The 21,017-nt window shown below is 37.2% G+C and overlaps 1 protein-coding gene and 1 non-coding gene across 2 annotated transcripts in view; one reads left to right on the top strand and one right to left on the bottom strand.

Moving 5' to 3' along the window:
• UNC5D (unc-5 netrin receptor D) overlaps window positions 1–21,017 on the bottom strand; it is a 368,330-nt gene that overhangs the window by 242,819 nt on the left and 104,494 nt on the right. The window lies entirely within an intron of this gene.
• LOC118845119 lies at window positions 18,124–18,229 on the top strand. Its single transcript, XR_005010003.1, has one exon. It is a non-coding gene; the product is annotated as a U6 spliceosomal RNA (small nuclear RNA).

Below are 21,017 nucleotides of genomic sequence, written 5' to 3' on the forward strand. Positions count from 1 at the left end.
ACTAGAAACTTTTCCTTCACTTTTTTTCATTGATTCTATTCATAATTTTTTGTTTCTCCAGATGAATTGTCTTTTTGCTCTATAAAGTACTTTTTTTTGGTAGTTTGGTATGGCACTGAATAAACAAGCTAATTTAGGTAGTATTGCTATTTTTATTATGTTGGTTCTATCTACCCATGAGCAATTAATATTTTTCCAATGATTTAGATCTGTATTTGTGCGAAGACTGTTTTGTAATTGTATTCATATAGATCCTGTGTATGTCTTGCCAGGTAGATTCCCTAGTGTTTTATACTGTCTGAAGTTATTTTAATGGAATTTCTCTATGTCTTCCTGCTAGGTTTTGTTGGCAATATATAGAAATGCTGAAGATTTGTGTAGGTTTATTTTATGTCCTACAACTTTGCTTTAATTGTTTTGACTAGTTTTTTAGTTGATTCTCTAAATATAACATCAAATCATGTACAAAAAGCAAATTTTATTTTCTCATTGCCCATGCTTATTTCTTCAATTTATTTTTCTTGTCTTATTGCTATAGCCAGCATTTTTAGTACAATATTGAATCCTTTTTATTTCTATTGGATCTAACCTGAAAATCCCTACCAACTCTGGCTATATAGAAGAAACTTTTTCTAATTGGTGTCTTAGGTCAGCTTTGGTCAATGAGCTGGTACCATTCTATTCTGAATAATTTCTTGTGACTAAGAAGTTTTATCCTGTTTTCCAAAAACATACAATGATGAGCTGTTATAACCTCAGTTCTTCCTCTTATTAAGCCCTGAAACTGCCATAGAGACTATCATCTATTCTGTCTCATGTCAATGGATCTTGACAAAGAGACCAACTATACCTTACATATGATCACTTGGTACTTGGACACATTACTCAGAATATAACTTATTAAAATGCTGTATCCTGAGCTTAGGCTTCAGGAAAGAAGGGTCCAATGAAGAGGCAGATGGAGGCAGTTCTCCTCTTCCCACACCAAAATGCAGAGCATAGTGCCTGTGTTTTGACATGAGTATAATGGGAACTTCAATTATCAACATGTATCTTCACATTTGCATAGGTGATTACAATAGGAAAGAACTTATTGGACCACCTAGTCTAACACTCTCATTTATAGATGGGAAAACTGAGGGCCAGAGAGAAGAAGGTCACATAAAGAGAGACGGAACCAAGACTCTTCCTAAGGAAGGTCTCCTGACTCTTCATCCAGGGTATTTTCATGAAGACATGAAAATCTCTGCATGAAACCCAAAGGCAGAAAGAAAGCAAGCCAGAAATCAACCTATTAGGTGGCTTATATATAAATTTCTGGGAAAACTATGTGAGTCATTATTATGTTATTTTTCCTTTATCCTTCTCCCATCTCCCCTAACCCCCCACATTAGGTGTGACATTTCCAAACTGAGTGGCTTGCCTTCTAGTCCCTTGGTACCCAGTATGTTACTTTAAATGTGCTTCATTCCATCCCAAAGATGAATTTATGTAGCTGTAAGACCTGATAATGAATTCATAATAGCTCTAATAGGTGCTATCTCATCAATTCTAGGGGACTCTGTGATTCAAAGATGTTAACAAATGCATTTAGTGAGAATGTGTTTTATTTCTGTGTTTCTATTTCGCAGCCTTTGCCACTTTTTAAATGTATTGTAGCATTTTCAATGGTTTTACCCCTTGCTTAAAAGTCTGGCCCTCTTCATCTCTGCCTCCTAGCTTTCTTGGCTTCCTTCAAGGCTCAGCTAAAGTCTTTCCTTTTGCAAGCAGCTTTTCCCAGACCTTCTTAATCTTAGACTCTTCTCTCTGAGACTAACCCCACTTGATCTTATAAATGTCTCATTTGTAAATAGTTGTTTGCATGGTGTTAAAGTGTGAGCTCTTTGAGGGCAGAGACTACCTTTTTCAGTCATGTCCACTTCTCTGTGATCTCATATGGGTTTTTGTTTTTCTTTGGCAGAGATGCTGGAGTGGTTTGACATTTCCTTCTCCAGCTCATTTGGCAGATGAGAAAACTGAGGCAAACAGGGTGAAGTGACTTGCTCAGATCACACAGCTCAGAAATACCTGAGGCCGAATTTGAACTCAGGTCTTCCTGACTCCGGGCCTGGCACTGGCTTTTTTAAATCCCCAGAACCTAACATGGTGCCTGGCACATAACAGGTGCTTAATACAGGTTTGTTGACTGATTGCTGTCCTATTTTCCTTAGAGTTAGACTCAGCAGACCATTTATAAACTGCTTATTTTAAGCAATTATTGATAGAAAATCATTCTTAGGAAATAGGGACCATGTTCACTTGCCTATATTACTTGGAATAATACTGGCTTACATGTTTATAGTTTCTTGAGATTTATAAAATGTTTTCCTCACACCAATTCCATGAAATAAATAATATCAGCATTATTTTTTTTCCTTGATGAGGAAATTGAAAATCAGAAGCACAAAGATAGCAAATGTCATTCCAGGATTTGAACACAAGGCTTTTGAATACAAGTCATGTTTTTAATCCAATGCTCTTTCTGTTATACTACACTGTTTCTCTTAGGATCATGGGATTTTGAGCTGAGGAGGACTTTAAAGGATAATTTAAGCAATATTTTGTAGAGGAAAAAGTACACCCAGAAAACTAAGTGACTTTCCCCAATGACGAACAGGTGTCAGAGCTACAGTTTGAAACTTAATCTTTTTAACTCCCTATTCAACTATCTTACCACAGTACCATAAGAACCAGAAAAAACAGAACTAAGCAACAACAACAGCAAAGAAAACTCGATAATTATTTAAGGAAACTGGTTTTATTTGTTTTTCCTAATAAATTTTTATGGATATTATTTGTTTTTACATCATTACATTTTTTGTATTCTTCCCCTTTCCTCCCAACCCCCAGCCTTCTGTATAACAAAGAATATTTTTAAAGGAAAAAAAAACAAAGGAAGGAGAAAATAAAAACAATCAATGAAACTGATTGATACATTAAAAAAAACTTGAAAATATATATAGCCCCATACCTGAAAACCTCTCAGGTCTACAAAGGAGAGGGTGTAGGTGTCTTCTCATAGCTTTTCTCTGGGTTTGAGATGGTTTTGTAATTTTGCAACACTCAAATGTCTTGTGATTGTTCTTTTGATTTACACTGTTGTAGTCATTTCATATTTTTGCTTGTTTTTAATTGTTCCAACAACCAAATTCAAAGGCTAGATTCAGGGCAAATTGGGAGTTGGCTAATAGTAAATCCATTCAAACAAGGTGCCAAAGAGAAACATTATGCCTTCTCTATGAGGCTACCCTTTCAGAAGTCACAAGCTATTTTTATGCATATTATAACAAGAGAAGCATACGAAGTCAAAACCAAATGTGTGCTTTTCATGACAAAGAGTAGTATCTACTACCACACAATATGCAGCAGGAAGAATGCATCAGTATTGGCCCAAAAGGTCAGATTCTCAGGGAACATCTATGCCATAAAAGACACACATGTTTTATAGGTCCTGGGGCTAACTTGGTCATTTCCAATGAGGAAATAAATGCATCTTGGAAGGATGACTGAATTCTGACTTGACTGGGGAAAAGTGAGATTTTCAGGCACAGAATAAATTCAGAACCACTGACAGCAGGGTTATAGATTCACCACTGGTTTCATCCAACATGCACAGATATCAGAATAAATAGTTTGGTTATAGCTGGTTCTTGGTCCTCGGTGCAAGGAGCCTCTGATTGCTCTGTGGGAATGCAATGGATTTTTGTGCTTGAACCTGAGAAGATTGGCAAGACTTTTATGATGAGCGTGAAGGATGGAACACAATGCCAGATGCATGCAGACTGCAAATGTTTTTATGGGCCCCGGTTAGAAATCCAACTCACAATTTGGGTGTTGGACAAATGTTGTAGTGGGGCTTCTTTTCTGTCTCATGTGAAATCATAGTAAATAGGAGAAAACTAGTATAACAAAATGTTATTTAAATAAGCTCTGTAAGAAGGTCAAGAGCAATGGGATACTGAGATCAAAGCTCTATGGAAACAACTATTCAGTTATACTCCTCATGAAGTCATAGATTTTTTTTGAGCAGTAAGAGATTTCAGCTATTATCTAGTCATATTATCTTAGATACAGAGCTGGAAGGGAACTCAGGAGTTATATGAATCCAATCTCCTCATTTTTAAGATGAGGAAATTGAGGCACAGGGAAATTAATTGATATGCCTAAAGAAATACAGATGGTAAGCTCAGAGGTGAGACTTGATCCCTGATATCCTTTTTCCACTTCAGATGAAGAAACTAAAGCCCAGAGAATTAAAATGACATACCCAAGGTCATTTATGTAGCAAGCAGCATAGGGAGGATTAAAAAGCCAAGTCTTCTCAATCCAAATCTAATATTTTCCCCATTATACCATGTTACTTCTTAATTTAATTGCACTATTTAATTTCTATATCAAATTCTAGATGATTCTTTTTTTTACTGGTTGCTTAAGACCTAGAATCTCTTCATTTTATAGACACAGTAATCATGACCCTGGGTGGTTTAATGTGATAGCCCCCAAACCACAGTGAGTATAGGGTATTTATTCTCTTTTAAAAACTATGAGAAGTGACATGTGGGGTTATAATGATCCCAAGTATAGGCTGAAGGTTTCCTAGAAATCAGAGTATAACAGCAATCCAAGATTGCCAGTCATTTAAAAAATCTTTGTTCTCTATGTTTGGACATTTAGTAGGCTACAACTCTATAGTTAATACAGATATGAAAAATTCTTTTCTCTCAACACTTGTTATGACAGGGAAACTATGCATCAGATTATCATTATTATTACTTTAGTTTAAACAACTAAATATATGCTAATGTAGGGAAAGTACAATGTTGTGTACTGAGAACATAAAGAAAAATGGTCCTTACTCTCAAGGAGCCACCTTATACTTGGGGAGTAGGAAGAATGTTAATGATAGTGTTAATAACAATATGTACACAGATAAGTAAAAAAAAAAACCAAAAAGTAATTTGAGGAAGGAAAGTTAATAAATTGGGGGGAGTATTAGGAAGTAGCACTTGGGATGAGTACTGAAGGAAGCTTAATATCGTAAGAAATCGAGGTAACAAGGACACATATTCCAGCCATGACTATACGAAGGTTCAGGAATTGGTCCACAGAACACTATGTTTAGGGAATAACCAGCAGGCTGATTTGGCTGGAATGCAGAGCACATGAGGGAGAGAAGTATGAATTGTGTCTATAAAGGTGGACTGAAGTCAGATTGAAGAGTGATTTCAGTGCTGAGGGTCTGAGGAACTTGTAGTTTTTAGTAAAGATAATGGCAAACCACTGAAATTTTTTTTTGACATTGGAGTAACAGACATACTTCTTAAGGAGATTATTTGGCAACTTTATGGATAGATAGGAAAGGCGAGAGAATAAAAGTAGGGAAAATAAATAAGAGGCTATTTTAATAATATCCGGGGAAAGATGATAAGGGTCTTAATTAGGGTAACTAGCCTCATGAATAGAAAATAGGGGTATTATAGATGTTAGTCAGTCAACAAGCAATTCTTAATAGCTTATTTTCTGTCAGGCCCTCTGCTAGGGACTGGGGATACAGAAAGAGGCAAAAAGCAAAGGAAAAAATATCTCCCTGCCCTCAACGAGTTTACAGGCTAATGAGATGAGATAACATGTAAAAACCAGGTCTATAGATGGAAAATAATCTCAGGGGGAAAGCACTAGCAGTTAGCCAGAGCATGGAAGGCATCTTAAAGAAGTTGGTATTTGAGCTCAGTCTTGAAGAAAGACAAAGCATCTAAGAGGAAAGGAGAAAGAACATCCTTAGGCTTGGAGAACTCAGTGCAATGTTATGAAATTGGAGTTTAGTGGGAAAAGAACAACACATAGGTGAGTATGATGATACTCTGTAGATGTGGAATGATAAGACTTTGCAACTTTTTGGATATGGATTGTAAAGGAAGGGAATTAGATGACTCTGCATCATGGTGCCTTTAACCTATATCAAAAAAATATGGAAAAGGGAGTGAGTTTGGAGGGAAAATTTTAAGTTCTATTTTAGACATATTGAGTTTGAGATACAGTGGTGCCTTCTGGTGGAAATGTCCTGCAGATATGATTAGGAGAGAGATTACAGTTGGTTATTTGTGGAGTCATCTTTGTAGACATGATCACTGAACTCAAGGGAGCTCATGACAGTCAAGAGAGTGTAGACAGAGCAGTGAAGCCAAAATAAAATCTTAGTGAATGCCCATTCTAGGAGGAGAAATGAATGTTAATTCAGCAAAGGAAACAGGAGTTGTCAGGAGAACCATGCATGAGTACTGTGGCAAGTAAGTGAGGTGAAATTATCTAGGAGGAGTGCTGGTTGTTATGATGAAGGATAGTAGGCTTCAGGAATACAGAAGTAACACAGTATGAATATAACTGAGAATAACATTTTAAAATGCATAACATGAAACTTACAGGACTTCAAAAGAAACAAATTATAATGAAATAGTTACACAAATGTTTTTTAAAGTTCACAGATCCACTCTCCCCCACCCCTCCACCCAAGTTAAGAACTTTTGATACTAAATATAAACAACTCTCATGGTCATGGGAGTTGAGGAAGGTAAAGTGTTTGAGAGAATATTGAGGAATAAACTGAGGGCTTTGAGTATGAGAACAGAGATTGAGGTGAAGAGGAAAACAGTGAACCCTATACTGAATACTTTTGAGAAATCATAGAGAATCCCCTGAAAGACAAGAGAAGATTGCAATGAAGATCTGGATAGAGTAATGTGAATGAATGAATGAATGAATGGAGCCTCAAAAAAGAGAAATGCTAAGTGACAAAGGCTTAGAGAGAGTTTGAAAGTGGGAATGAAAAAAAAATATACCCGATTGTATCCCTGACCTAATATTTTGGGAGACAAGATAAGGAGATGCCAGTGGGGTGTGGGGTGGGGGTTCAAGAATGCAGTACAATGCATGAGAGGAAGAGAATGAGGATAAAATAGGATTTTGTTAATAATAGAACAGGGTTTCTATTGAGGGTAAGGGACAAGGAGGGCAGAAGTCAATAGAGGCAGAAGAAGCTAGAGCATACTTGGATAAGAATGGGGCGCAGGAATAAGAGGATAATGAGGTAGGGAATTCTTAATCATAAAGCAGGAAAAAGAACAGTCGAATGGGGTCTGTGTCCTCCAAGTCCTGTTATATAACTCTTTGGAGACTCACTGGCAGAAAGGATGTTTGGTCAAGTTCACCCTGTGTAGAAGAAAGAGCATTGGATTTAGAGTCAGGTTTGAATTTCAGCTCTGCTTCTTGCTGGTGTAACCTTAGGGAAATTGCCTAACTTCTTTGGGTTTCTGTTTCTAGCTGAAAAATTAAGGAGTTCGAATAAATTATTTCTTGGTTTTATTCTAGTTCTAAATATTATTATAATTTTAGCAACCCAATACAGTGGCATCCATATTCTCATTTATTTTTAATATTGTCTCTCTCTTTTTCCTCTCTTCTCTTCCTTCTTCCCTCTCCTTCCATTCCTCCAATCCCCTTTCCATTTCTCTTCCTCCCTTTCCTTCTATTTCTCTACCTCTGTTTCACAGAACCAAATATGCCCTACTAATGTGAGGAGACATGCACAGTCTTAATATACTCCTCTCCAAAGCACATTATTAGAAGTAGCTCCCTGCCCTTTGCTAAGTAGAAAATAGAAGAAAATTCAAATGGGAATTAAAAATTCCTGGTTTTAATTGTCTTGGGCAATATTCCTGTGGCTACAAGCCTATCGAGCCTATCGAGGAAGGAAAAAAAAAAGAAAAAAAAATAGTGTAAATCAGCCAGTCAACAAATACTATTATTAAGTGCTGGTGGCTCCCTGTGCTAAGCACACACAATACAAAAAGAAATAAAAGACAGCTGCTGTCTTTAAGGAGCTCACAACAAGGCAACAAGCAGACAAATACATACTACATAAATAATAAATAGGAAATAATTAAGAAAGGGAAAGCATTCAAATTAAAAAGAGTTTGGGAAAGGTTTCCTGTAGAAGATGAGATTTTAGTTGGGATTTAAAGGAAGCCTGGGAAGGTAGTAGGCTGAGATAAGGAGGGAGAGCATTCCAGGCATGGGGGGACAGCCAGAGGAAATGTGCAGAGCCAAGAGATGAAGCATCTGCTTTGAGGAACAGCAAGGAATTGAGTGATACTGGATTGAAGAGATCAGATAAATAGGAATCATAGTGACATAGGCATCACTGTTGATTCATGACATTCATGCATGATCAGGCATGGACAGAATCAGATTAAGTGTATCTGAGTTTTGCTGAATTCTGTTCAAGGTGAATATTATAATATTTTGTAGAGAACATGTCATAGCACCAGTTCTTTCACAGTTGCAGTGACAGACTCTGATTCCAACATCTTACAAGAAATGTGACCAAGTCAGCACTTTCTTCACAGTGGTGTATCCTAGGTTACCTAGCTAGTCGATGATAGTACTGACCCTGAATTATTACCAGTGATGAATTTCCACTGAGTCATTAAGGATCACTTATCTCGTTCAGTATAATTGACAGCATGTTGACTTTGAAATTTGGGATCTGAGTCTGGTTTCTGCTACTTGCTGTGTGATTCCTGGGGAAGTCATATGATCTTAATGATGTTAGCTTTTTTTCGTATCTAAAATAGGGTTATTCCCCACAATTTTATGAGATAACAACGACAACAACAAATGTAGGGCTAATCCTCCTTAAGGTAACAGTGGAAAGATTAATATTTCCTTGTCAAAAAGGAAGAAAATGATTGATAGATGTTCTTTGTCATAATGATTGAAAAAATGAACAGGGTAAAAACTTACAGAAATATGTCCAGAATAAATAGACATCATTTCACAGACTAATCATAAAGACTGGCATTAGGAATGGTCCACTTGATTTATTAAAAGCAACTGAAGGTGATTTACCTCTGGATAGAGCCTATGGAAAAAAACTCCTAAGATCCAAGAGTGGAATCAGGAGGCCCTAAAAGGGTGACCTCCACATGAACTCAACCAACAAAATGTGGACATGAGTCAAATAAATGGCTTAGTTGTGTGAATTTGATCAATGTTTATCACTGATATAAGACCATCTCATTGCCATCAGATATTACAGAAAGTTTATCCTTAAGGAACCTGAATTTATTAATCAATCTGAATTTTGCATAAAAAGGGCAGAAACTATATAACATATCATTCCAGGGAGCCAATATTTTGCACTTATTGAACATAGAAAGACATAATCTGCTAGCTGGAATTATATACTAGAAGCTTTCTACTTCATAAATTAACAGAGAAGAAACCCTTGAACTACAAATATAGACCCCAAAATTATCTTTGAAAATTTAAAGAATGAACTGTCCTGGAACCAGAGAATTATTACCAACAAAGCTGTTGCCAAAGCTGTTGTTGCTAGACATAACATTAATCTATAAATATTCCGAGAACAATGTTTTTATTAGACATTACCATACCAAGTACTCATAATCTCCAAGTTATTTGGAATTAATTTAAAAAAAAAACTTTTCAAAATATAAAGATGTAACCAAAGAATCAATTAATAAAAAAATTATTAAGCATTTACAATGTGATAGGCACTGAAGTGGTAGGGAAACAAAAAGAGGTAAAACCAGGTAGGAATATGAGGATGTAGATACCATCCCCATTGTCTTGAGTATTGTTGGAGTTGTTTCAAAGATGCTTTCAGTAAGTCTATAGATAAACATATAACTCAATGATTTCATTCAATTACTCCACCCAAAATAAATTATTTTTGCAATAGTTGACCTAACACTGAACATAGAAAGACAATAATGTAGGAAAGTGATTTACCCTAGTACCATTTCTAATGAAGCTGCATTGAACATAAAAATGACAGGAATAAAATGATAATAATAATAATAAGCATAAGTGACATTTGTATAGTACTTTAATGTTTGGGAAGCACTTTTGATACATTATCTCATTTGGGGAAACTACTCCATAAACTGTGAATACTTTACATTACATGTGGGTTGTGGATTAGAGTCTAGATTTATAGGCTCTGACTGGTTAAGGGTATAATTGATGGTCATAGAGCAGAGAGGTTTTTGTTCCTTTGGTTGGCTTTTTTTTGCTTTGTTTTCCAATTCTGACTTTGTCTTGTTATTTTTTTCTACTCTCCTAAGCTAATTTAGGATTGAATCTAGGATCTTGAGATTATCTTTAGTATCCTTCTCTGACAAAATATATTGAATGTTAAGACCTGGATAATGTAATCAATGTACTAACTGGGTTGAGAGTTGCAGGATGAAAGAGGTTTAGATTTGACAGCTAAGGACTTTCTAGAAAAAATGTTAGAAATAACATTTTATAACAGAAATATCCAATATGACCCCATGGTGTATGCTGGACTGCTAAATTATTAGCTACATGATCTTCCCAGTCATGATAGTGAGTTTCAGGGAGGCAGATTTCAATTCAATAAAAAGAATTTTCTAGCAATTAACCCTGTTCAAAAATGGAATACGCTTCTTTGGGGCGGGGCACATTGAATTTGTTATCATTAGCGATGTTCAAAAGTAAGTTGGATGGTCAAGGAGTCATGGATCTAGAGCTAGAAGGTACCTCAGAGGCCATCTTAGTCCTACCCTTTAATTTTTCAGATGAGGAAACTGAGGTCCAGAGAGGTTATGTAGCTTGCCCATTGTCATACCAGCTTACTGTTGAAAATATTCTAGAGGGGATACATACATTGGGTTGTGGGGGGGGGTTTGTGTAGATTGATTGGGCTTTAAGTCATCTTCCAAATAACATTCTAATATTTCAGTTTCAGTGACTTCCCTACTTCTACCTCCCTATCTCTGTTGTGGCCAATCTAATCACCATCAAAACACCATTTGTTGATGTCATTGTAAACTTTTCATAATGACAGCCTGGATTTCTGTAGTTGGACTTTCTTAGAGTTACAGTAAATACTGGCTGAGATTTTGAGATATAACGAGATTATGAATCAGTTGTAAGGATCAGAGAAATGGGCAGACAATAACTCCTACAGGTTCTTCAAAATGTTAGAGCTAGAACGGTGTAAGGAATGCTTCCTGCCACCACAAAAAGATGGTACCATGTCTTGGAAGTACACATCTGAGAGTTAGTCATTTCACTAATACTTATGCCTCTTGATTCTGTGCAGCCTCCCCTGGATGGGACTCTCTAGTTTGTCTCCAATTTCTAGCATTCCCTTACATTTTAGACTTTGGTATTCCAAAAAAGAAACTCTTATGTCCTTGCTTGGGTTTACTCCTATCAAATGGGGCTTTTCCTGGGCAGGCTTCCTTTCATCCCTGATATTTTCAATAAATGTAGGCAAAGGTTGGCATCCTTGAAACTATCTAGTAGCATGCATAAAAGTGTAATCTCTGGGTATATGTGAAAAAGATTTTATATTCAATGAAACTTCAACATAGCTTTCTCTATTGGCCCCATCTGTTATAGTAGAGTTTTTGACAAAACAAAAGAAAAAAACCCTCAAAGTTGGGGATGCAATATTTAGAAGCTCTTTCTGCCCGTAGAAATGATTTGTCATTTGCATCTAGCAAGGCCTATTCTAATAAATCAATCAACAAGCAAAATTTCTACTATGTGCTAGGTGCTGTGCTAAGTTACAGGGAGGGTAATCAAACCAAACCAAAACAAAATAAAATTAACAAAAACCAAAAAAAAAAAAATGCCCATAACCTCAAGGTACTCATACTGCAGAGGAGGCAACATTTGACTACATTCATCAGTTTCCATTGAACACAACCCTTCAAAACTTCCTTATTGCAAGGAATATCTATTTTCATATGCTTATGTTCTACATCTAAACATAGGCAACATATTTCAGTTTCAAGAAAAAATAACACTAAGGAAACCCAACAACAATTTGTGGTTTTCAGAATACATTCTTCCCAATAACCCTGTGAGGTGGGCAATCCAAGCATTACTGTCCCCATTTTATAGGTGAGGAAGTTGAAGTTCAGGAAAAGTTAGAGACTCTTAAAAGATCACATGATTAATGACAAAATACAGACTCAGATGCTTGACAATTTTGGTAAATTATTCTGCCAACTCAAGATAACTCAAAACAGTCACCTCTATAGTTGGCAGGAGGGTCAGAATCCTAAAATTTAATTCACAATTCCCAGAAGTAATAGCTTAAACTATGGTTCCAGGAGTTATATTTATTAATGATTGTCTAAATCCTTCTTTTGTTTTTCCCCAGAAGTTGTAAGAGAAGAGACTGAATGTTCTTTTTGGGACAAAAATGTAATGCAGTGGAGAAATTGTTATTTCTCTCTCTCTCTCTCTGTCTTTCTGTCTCTCTGTATCTCTCTCTTTCTCTCTCTCTATCTCTGTCTCTCTTTCTCTGTATGTCCCTCTGTCTCTCCTGTCAGTTGAGAGAATCAGGGGAACGTTTTTGAGCAGTCATGAAGACACAAAACAGAAAAGGTGCTTTGGTACCTATGTATTGGATGTTTATGTGTGGACAGGGAAAGAACATTCATGGTGGTGTTAAGATTGTGAGTTCTTTACATACACCTTTACAAAATGAAAAGAGCTTTGGATCTGGAGTTGGGTGGCCTTTGATTGACTCCTGGTTCTACTAATTTGATCTCCCTGGATCTCAGTTTCCTCATGTGTAAAATGAGGGTATTGCAGTAAATGAATTCTTAGATTCTCGACAACTGTACTTCAGACGTAGCACCCAGTTTGGAGTCAGAGGAGCTGTGTTTGGATCTTGGTTCTGTCATTCATTAATTCATTACATGCTTCATCTTGGACAATTCTCTTAACCTTCTGGGTTTCAATTTGCTCATCTGTCAAATGAGAGGATCAGACTACATGGACAGATACTTGTAGCAGGAGTATTTTGGGAAATGGTTAACAACTGGTTCTATGGTTAAAAACAAAAGTACACATAAAACACTTATAAAATTAATCTGAATTATTAATATTGTCCCGATAACTTTCTGAAGTCTAGACAATCAACAAAACTCTAAATCAAATCCTGAATTACAGTGCTTGCTGATTTTCTGGGTGTAAATGCTCACAATGAAATTTTAACAATCTGCTCTTCTGACCTGGTTTTTGTTGTTGTTGTTTCAGTCACATCTGACTCTTTGTGATTTCATTTGGAGTTTTCTTGGCAAAGATACTGGAGTGGTTTGCCATTTCCTTGTCCAGTTCATTTTATAGGTGAGTAAACTGAGGCAAACAGGGATGAGTGACTTGCCCAGGGTCACACAGCTAGTAAGTGTCTGAGGCCAAATTTGAACTCAGGTCTTCCGGACCCCAGGCTTGGTGCTCTATCCAGCAGTAGGATTGGGTTAGATTACTGCCACATCTATCAGAACTAAAAGAGATTTCAGAAGTCATCAAGGCCAAGGTCAAATAGGGACCTTCAAAGGTAGGATCTGTGTTATGGCAATTAGGGTGGTACTTTAGTATTGTTTTCTCTTTTGGAATGCTGAGGTAATCAAGTACCTTTGATGAGCTTTGCCTTTCAAAAGTAATGGCAAGCATAGTGGACTTTTTGCTGTCTTAATTTTGGAGTGCTTCTCAGTACTAAGGAATCTTCTATTGAATTGGGAGTCTTTGATGACCTGCTTATGTCAAGGGAGGGCCTAAGTCATGTGGGTTTGTTGTATGGTTGTGACGACCTCTGACCCTGAAGAAGTGTATATAAACTCAGAGGTTAGCGTTTTGCCTTTGGGGGCACACTCATTGAAAGAGTGTTGGTGATGAGACTCTGGGTACTCGAAGGAGCCACCTCCTCCCCTCTTGGAAAACCCAGATGTTGGACAGACAGCTAAAAGCCTGTCTACTGGTTTGTGTTATTTGCTCTATTTATACAATTTCTGCTTGTAATTTCTGTTTGTATTTGCTCTGAACTTAAGGCTGTTGACTCTTCCCCAGAACTAAGTGAATGATATATGCATGCTTAATTAAAGTAAGATTGTTAACCCCTTAAAGTTGCTTTCCTTAGGAAACCAGATCAAAGAACCTGTGCTAGCAGCCCTCCTGTGTGCTGGTGATGTTGGTCTTACGCCCCCACAGCAGCTGCTAGTCACGTTGTAACAGTCTGAACCCAGTTTCCCTGGTTACAGAGCCAGTGGTTTTGTTGGAGTTGTCATTGTAAAACACTGCCTACCTCTACACTGTCAAGAAAGTTCCTTTCCAATCTAAGCCTCTAATGCTATGATCTTATAATTCTAACCATCTTTAGAATTTAGAGATGGAAGGGCCCACATCAATGATAAATGTACACATGTACATAGTGCTTCACATTGTACATAATGCTTTACATTGAACAGCATACTTTACACACATTATTTCTTTGGGTCCTCACAATAACCTGTGAGTAAGTACTACTTGATATTATCAACCCTGATTTAACCTTTAGGAAACTGAAGCTTGGTCACACAGGTAGTATTTGTCAGAGCTTGTATTTGAACACAGGGGTTTTCTGACTCTAAGAGCAATACTTTCACAGGGTCTTAGAGACCAGCATTTTGTTGTTCAGTTGTTTTCAGTCATGTCTAACTCTTTGTGACCCCCATCTGGTGTTTTCTTGGCAAAAGATAATGGAGTCATTTGCCATTTCCTTCTCTAGTTCATTTTACAGATAAGGCAAACAGGATCAAATGACTTGCCCATGTTTGCACAGCTAAGTGTCTGAGGCTAGATTTGAACACAAGGAGATGAGTTTTCCTGACTCCAGGCTTGACACTCTTTCTACTATACCACCTAGCTGCCCCTGAGGATAGCTAGTCCAATCCATATCCAAAGCATACCTAAAGCATTCTCAAATAGCACTCGCAAGTGATTATCAAACCTTTACTTGAAGACCTTCAAAGATGTGAAACTTAACACCACTCAAGACATCTGGCAAATTCTGACAATTTGGTCTTCACTACAAATCTCAGACTTGGTATTTTGTCATACACAGAATTAAAACAGCTTCCATAAGCACCAATGACCATAAGCTATTTTCTTTTTAAAGCCACCTTCTGCTTGAACATCAAGAAATGATGACACTAGGGCTCATACAATGTTAGGGGTAATTATACCTAATCCTGGAGCTGAGAGCAATATACTCAGATTGTTTTAGGGTTAAAAAAAAGAGAGAAAAAAGAAAAAACCCAAGAAAACAGACATGCCAATATTCTAGGTAAAGAAGGGGATAAAAAAACACATGCCATTTATATTTCTCTAGGGCTTTAACTACTTGCATTGCAACAACTCTTTGATGTAGGTATCATGAGTTTTACAATTGTCTCAGTTTTAGAGACAGAACCGCCTGAGGCTGTGAAAAGTGAAATCCCTTGTTTACAGTCACAAAGGTAGGTGTTGCCAGAGCTTAGATTTGAATCCATGACTCCTCATTCCAAATATCTGAGTATCATCACTGAGAGAAGGAACTATGGCAAGTTTTGAAAGTATGATTTTTTCAACCATTTAACCATTATCTTGAGGGAGAGGAGAAAGGTAGTATCCTATGATAATAATAGTAATGATAATGATAATAACAGCAACTAACATTTGCCAAGTGCTTTAAGTTTTTCAAAGTGCTTTACAAATGCAAGGACAACTCCAGGGGACTCACGATGGAGAATGCTATCTTCATCCGGAGAAAGAACTGTGAAGTTTGAATGCAGATTGAGGCACACTACATGCCCGCCTTTTTTCTTCCCTTTTGTTTTTGTTCTTGGGTTTTGTTTTTTTTTTTTTGGTTCTGTCTCTTCTTTCTCATGATTCATTCCATTGGCCATAATTCTTCTCCACAACTTGACTAGTGTATAAATTAACTCAATGCAAAGTTATACATGGTAGTCATATGAGCTTCCATGCTGTCTTGGGGAGGGAGGGGGGAGGAAGGGGAGAAAATCTGGAACTCAAAATTATGTAGAACCATGTGTGGTAAACTAAAAATAAAAAAAATATTAAAAAAAATTATCTCATTTTATCCTTACAATAATCTTGGGAAGTAGCTGCTACTATTATTCCCATTTTTCAGGTGAGGAAACCAATGTAGAAAGAGATTAGGTAACTTGTCCGAGGTCTTGTTGTTGTTTAGTTGTTTTCAGCCATGGTCAACTCTCTGTGACCCCATTTGGGATTTTCTTGGCAAAGATATTATAATGGTCTGCCATTTCTTTCTCCAGCTCATTTTACAGATGGAGAAACTGAGGCAAACAGGGTTAAGGGACTTGCCCAGGGTCACACAGCTAGTAAGTGTCTGAGGCCAGATTTGCGCTCAGGACAATGTTTTCCTGATTCCCAGCCTGGCACTCTATCTACTGTGCCATGTAGCTTCCCTGTGTCCAGGGTCACAAGCTAAAAAAAATAAATATCTGAGGCTGGATTGGAACTCAGACCTTCTTAATTCCAGATCCAGGACTCCATCCACCCAGCTACATAGAAGACAGAGTGAACTATATGAAACCATCAAGATGAAGGATCAAAATCTACTTACTAGATGGCTGACTGTTGGCATATAACTCAACCTCTTGAAATTTCAGCTTCCTGATGTCTAAAACGGAGATTATGTTCTCAGCATTACCTACTTTACAGAGTTGTTGTGAGGTTCAAATGAGATTGTGTAGCTAATAATAATAATAAATGTCACTTATTATTACTAACATCTTCAAAAATCAACAGGCAGTAAATAATTCACTCTGGCAAAAGAGTGCAGATATACCATGCTGGAGATGCAGGCAAATTAGCAAGATAAAGAAGCCCTGACTGTGCTCAGGACCTGGGGTCCCTTGCTTCTTTGTCATGCCAAGATGAGGGATCAAACAAATTAGAGCAGAAATTACTAGAATAATTAAAGCAGGTAGTTCTGTTGGGACATTATTGTATTGAGCTTGCCCAGTGCCTTAAAGGTCATCGCATTTTACTCCGCAGGATGTGTATGTAGCTGATAAAAGGAATTAAGGAAGAAAAGGCTAATTCGATGGCTCCTGTTGAAAAACCTTTTCACTGGTTCCTGTTCTAAGTCTGAACTCTAAGTCTGAAATCTGGAAAAGGTTTTGTTTATACATATGTATGGTCAATTTAGAAAGAATTATGTGGTTATTGTGGTTGTTTTTTTTTTCCAAATTGTCTGTCTCCTGGAAGGTGGATGAGAAGAAAATGAACTTTTTAGGACATGTCAGAAATACAGTGATATGCAGTACAGAAATACAGTAATATATAACAAGTTAATAGTGTAAATGTAATGGTGTAAATGATAAATAACAATGATGATTTGCCCACAGCTGTTACTAGGGTGGGCAATGGAGACCTTTCTCTGGATGCTGCAATCTAGAGGGTGCTATAAGCACTTTACTTCCTCAGCAGTTAATAACAACTAAGCTTGTCAACTAGATAGCAACCATGACTATTTCAAATAGGAAGCTTTAACACTGTACACCTGGGAAGCTCCTCCCTGGCTGCGTCCTACCCTACTCCCTCCCTTGGCAGTCAGCTGCTTCTCCATCAGTGACTCCATGGGACTGACTCTATGATCTCTGACTTCTTAAGTCCTACAGTATGAGGTGTCACCTCCCACAAACTAAATTTGTTTGAAAAAAAATTACTTCAGGTTTATTTTCGTGCTATTAGCTAGCCCTGGGCTATTTTGCAAACTATGCCCTGGGCGCTAAAATTTTGAGTTATTTCTCTGGGCATTCTTACCTTAGAGAGACTCTTCTTTAGAATCAATATCTGCTTCTCACTTCCATTGCAGCAAGGAAACTTACTTAATTTTAACTTAAATTGATAATTTTTTTCTTTTGGATTTGACATATCAGATGTATGGGTGGGACATATATGTATTGTTCTGCAAAGAGTCACCTACAGTAGGTGCTTCATAAATGTTTATTGACTGATTGACTAAGGGTGACAGTGGAGTGAAATAGTAGATTTTGTATTTAGTAAACCTAAGTTTGAATCTGTCATTTCCTATTTGTGACTCTGTTCAGTATAGATAAATCACCTCTCTATGTCTCAGTTTCACCATCTGCAAAATGAAAAAACTGGATTGGTTGATATCCTGGATCCTTTCCAGCTCTAAAATACATGATTTGTTAAAAAAATGCAATTCTTACTTTGGTAGAATATATACTAAAATTGGAGTGACATAGAGAAGATTAGCATGGCCCTGCACAAGGAGAACCTGCAAATTTAAGAAGCATTCCATATTTTTGATAAATGTTGGAGAAAATGTGGGAAAATTGGGATACTAATACATTGCTGGTGGAGTTGTGAATTTATCTGACCATTCTGGAGAGTAATTTGGAACTATGCCCAAAGAGCTATAAAACTGTGCATACCTTTTGATCCAGCAATAGCAGTACTACGTCTGCATCCCAAAGAGATCATACAAATGGGAAAAGGACCCACATGTACAAAAAATTTATTATAGAAGTTGTTTTTGTGGTAGCAAAGAATTGGAAATTGAGGGGATGCCCATTAATTGGGGAATGGCTAAACAAGTTATGGTATATGAATGTAATGGAATACTACTGTGCTATAAGAAATGATCAGCAGGCAAACTTCACAAATAACCTGGAAAGACTTATATGAACTGATGCTGAGTGAAATGAGCAAAACCAGGAGAACATTGTACGTAATAACAGCCACATTGTGCAATGACTGACTTTGACAGACTCAATTCTTCTCAGCAATACAATGATTTTAGACAATTCCAAAAGAATTATGATGGAAAATGTAGTCCACATCCAGAGAAAGAGCTATGAAGTGTGAATGCAGATCATAGCATACTGTTTTCACCTTTTTTTCCTTTCTCATAGTTTTTCCCTTTTGTCCTGATTCTTCTTTCACAACATGACTAATGTGGAAGCATGTTTAATATGGTTGTACATGTATATCCTGGAATCTGGAATTCAAAATCTTATAAAAATGAATGCTGAAAACTATCTTTACATGCAATTGGGGAAAATACTATTAAGTGGAAAAAAATAAAAAGCAAAACAAAAACAATAAAGGATGAACTCAAGGATAGTTGGCCTAGAATTAGGGAATTGTAGCCATGCTTGACATGGATCATGATATAAACCTATTTCAAATAACAGTTCACCACTTATATTTATGTGGTCCTAGAAATTCTAGACAAGTCACTTAATCTATCTAGGTTTTAGTTTTATCTGTCAAAGGAAGATTATAATATTTATGATACCTACTTCCCAGGAATATTGTGGGCATAGTGTTTTGTAAACCTTAAAGTATTGTATACATGTATATTACTACCATTACTGCTGCTGTTGCTGTTACCACCACCACCATCATCACCACCACCACCACCATCACACCACCACCACCACCACCACTACTACTATTGTTGTCTGTCCTTTGTTCTTGAAGAGGACCACAATATTGGGACTGTCATGACTTCCAAGTGAATTGGATTTAAGTGCAGTCACCAGCCTCACTTTCTTTCCTGGAGCCATCTGGGTCCAGTGGCAAGATATAGCTCAGGATGACTACAGATGGCTCTGGATGCAGCCGAAGACCTTGGCTTATTTAAGGTAAGGTCTTTCCCAAGTTTCAGTTTAACTGAGGCAATGCCCACTTAGTAATTAAGGCTAGGTAAGATATGCAGCAAAGAATGGCCTCTATTACCTAGTAAAAAAAAAAAACAATTTGGCAGGGGAAGACCCTTAGGGTTTTGGGACAAAACAGAAACAATTGCTATTTACACTCACTCTGAATCATCAGAGCCCAAACAATGACCAATGAGGCTTGGGCTGGGACCTACTGTTGGTAAATCAATGAGAGCCAGAGAGCTTTGGGTTTAAAGCATGGTCCTTAAAAAAGAAATCTAGCCCATAAACCCCAAGATATCTTGCAAGGTTTCAGCTACCAAAATTTACATTCCTTTGGGCAGAGTACCTGCAGGTAAGGTTATAATTCCCTATGTAGACAGAGGGAGAGAAGGGAGGAAGAGAAGGAAGGAGGGAGAGAAAGAGGGAAGGAAGGAAGGAAGCAAGGAAGGAAGGAAGCAAAGAAGAAGAAAGGAAGTAGCTCTGTTACCCAACTGGAATTGGCCAACTGGGTCCACTTTGTGGCAGCTACTAATTCTCAGAGATTGTTGATAGTTGTTTGTCCTTCATTCTTGAAGAGGACTATGACATCAGGAAGGTGATGTCATGATGCACAAGTGAATTGATTCAAGTGAGACAGGGCTGTGCAAAGTCACCAGTCTCACTCTTACCTCCATAGCCATCTGGCTCTAGGGGCAAGATGTAGATCAGGATGACTGGAGATGGCCCCCACTACTACTATTATTACAAATACAGTTACCACTCCTACTTTTTACATTGATGTTTATTAATATAGGGGCAGATAGGTGGCACCATAGTGCACAGAGCACCAGGCCTGGAGTCAGGAAGATTCATCTTTCTGAGGTCAAATCTGGCCTCAGATACTTACTAGTTTGTATGACCCTGGGTAAGTCACTTAACCCAGTTTATCTCAGTTTACTCATCTCTAAAATGAGCCAGAGAAGGAAATGGCAAAATAGTATCTTTGCCAAGAAAACCTCAAAATGGGATCACAAAGAGTCAGACACAACTGTAAACAACTGAACAAATGGATGTAGGAATACATGCCTATTTTTTACAACATTACATCATATGCTTCTAGAAAATGTGCACACACTCAAAGAGATAAGAAAAACATTTTTTAATTTGTATTTTTTATTTTTATTTTTTTATCTTTAGTTTACAACACACGGTTCTACATAATTTTGAGTTCCAGATTTTCTCCCCTCCCTTCCCCCTCCTTCCCCAAGATGGCATGGAATCTCATATAACTACCATGTATAACTTTGCATTGAATTAATTTATACACTAGTCAAGTTGTGGAGAAGAATTATGACCAATGGAATGAATCATGAGAAAGAAGAAACAGAACCAAAAAAAACCCCAAAAACAAAAACAGAAGAGAAGAAAAAAAGGCGAGCATGTAGTGTG

Source organism: Trichosurus vulpecula, chromosome 3, assembly GCF_011100635.1.
Source record: "Trichosurus vulpecula isolate mTriVul1 chromosome 3, mTriVul1.pri, whole genome shotgun sequence".
Classification (NCBI taxonomy): domain Eukaryota; kingdom Metazoa; phylum Chordata; class Mammalia; order Diprotodontia; family Phalangeridae; genus Trichosurus; species Trichosurus vulpecula.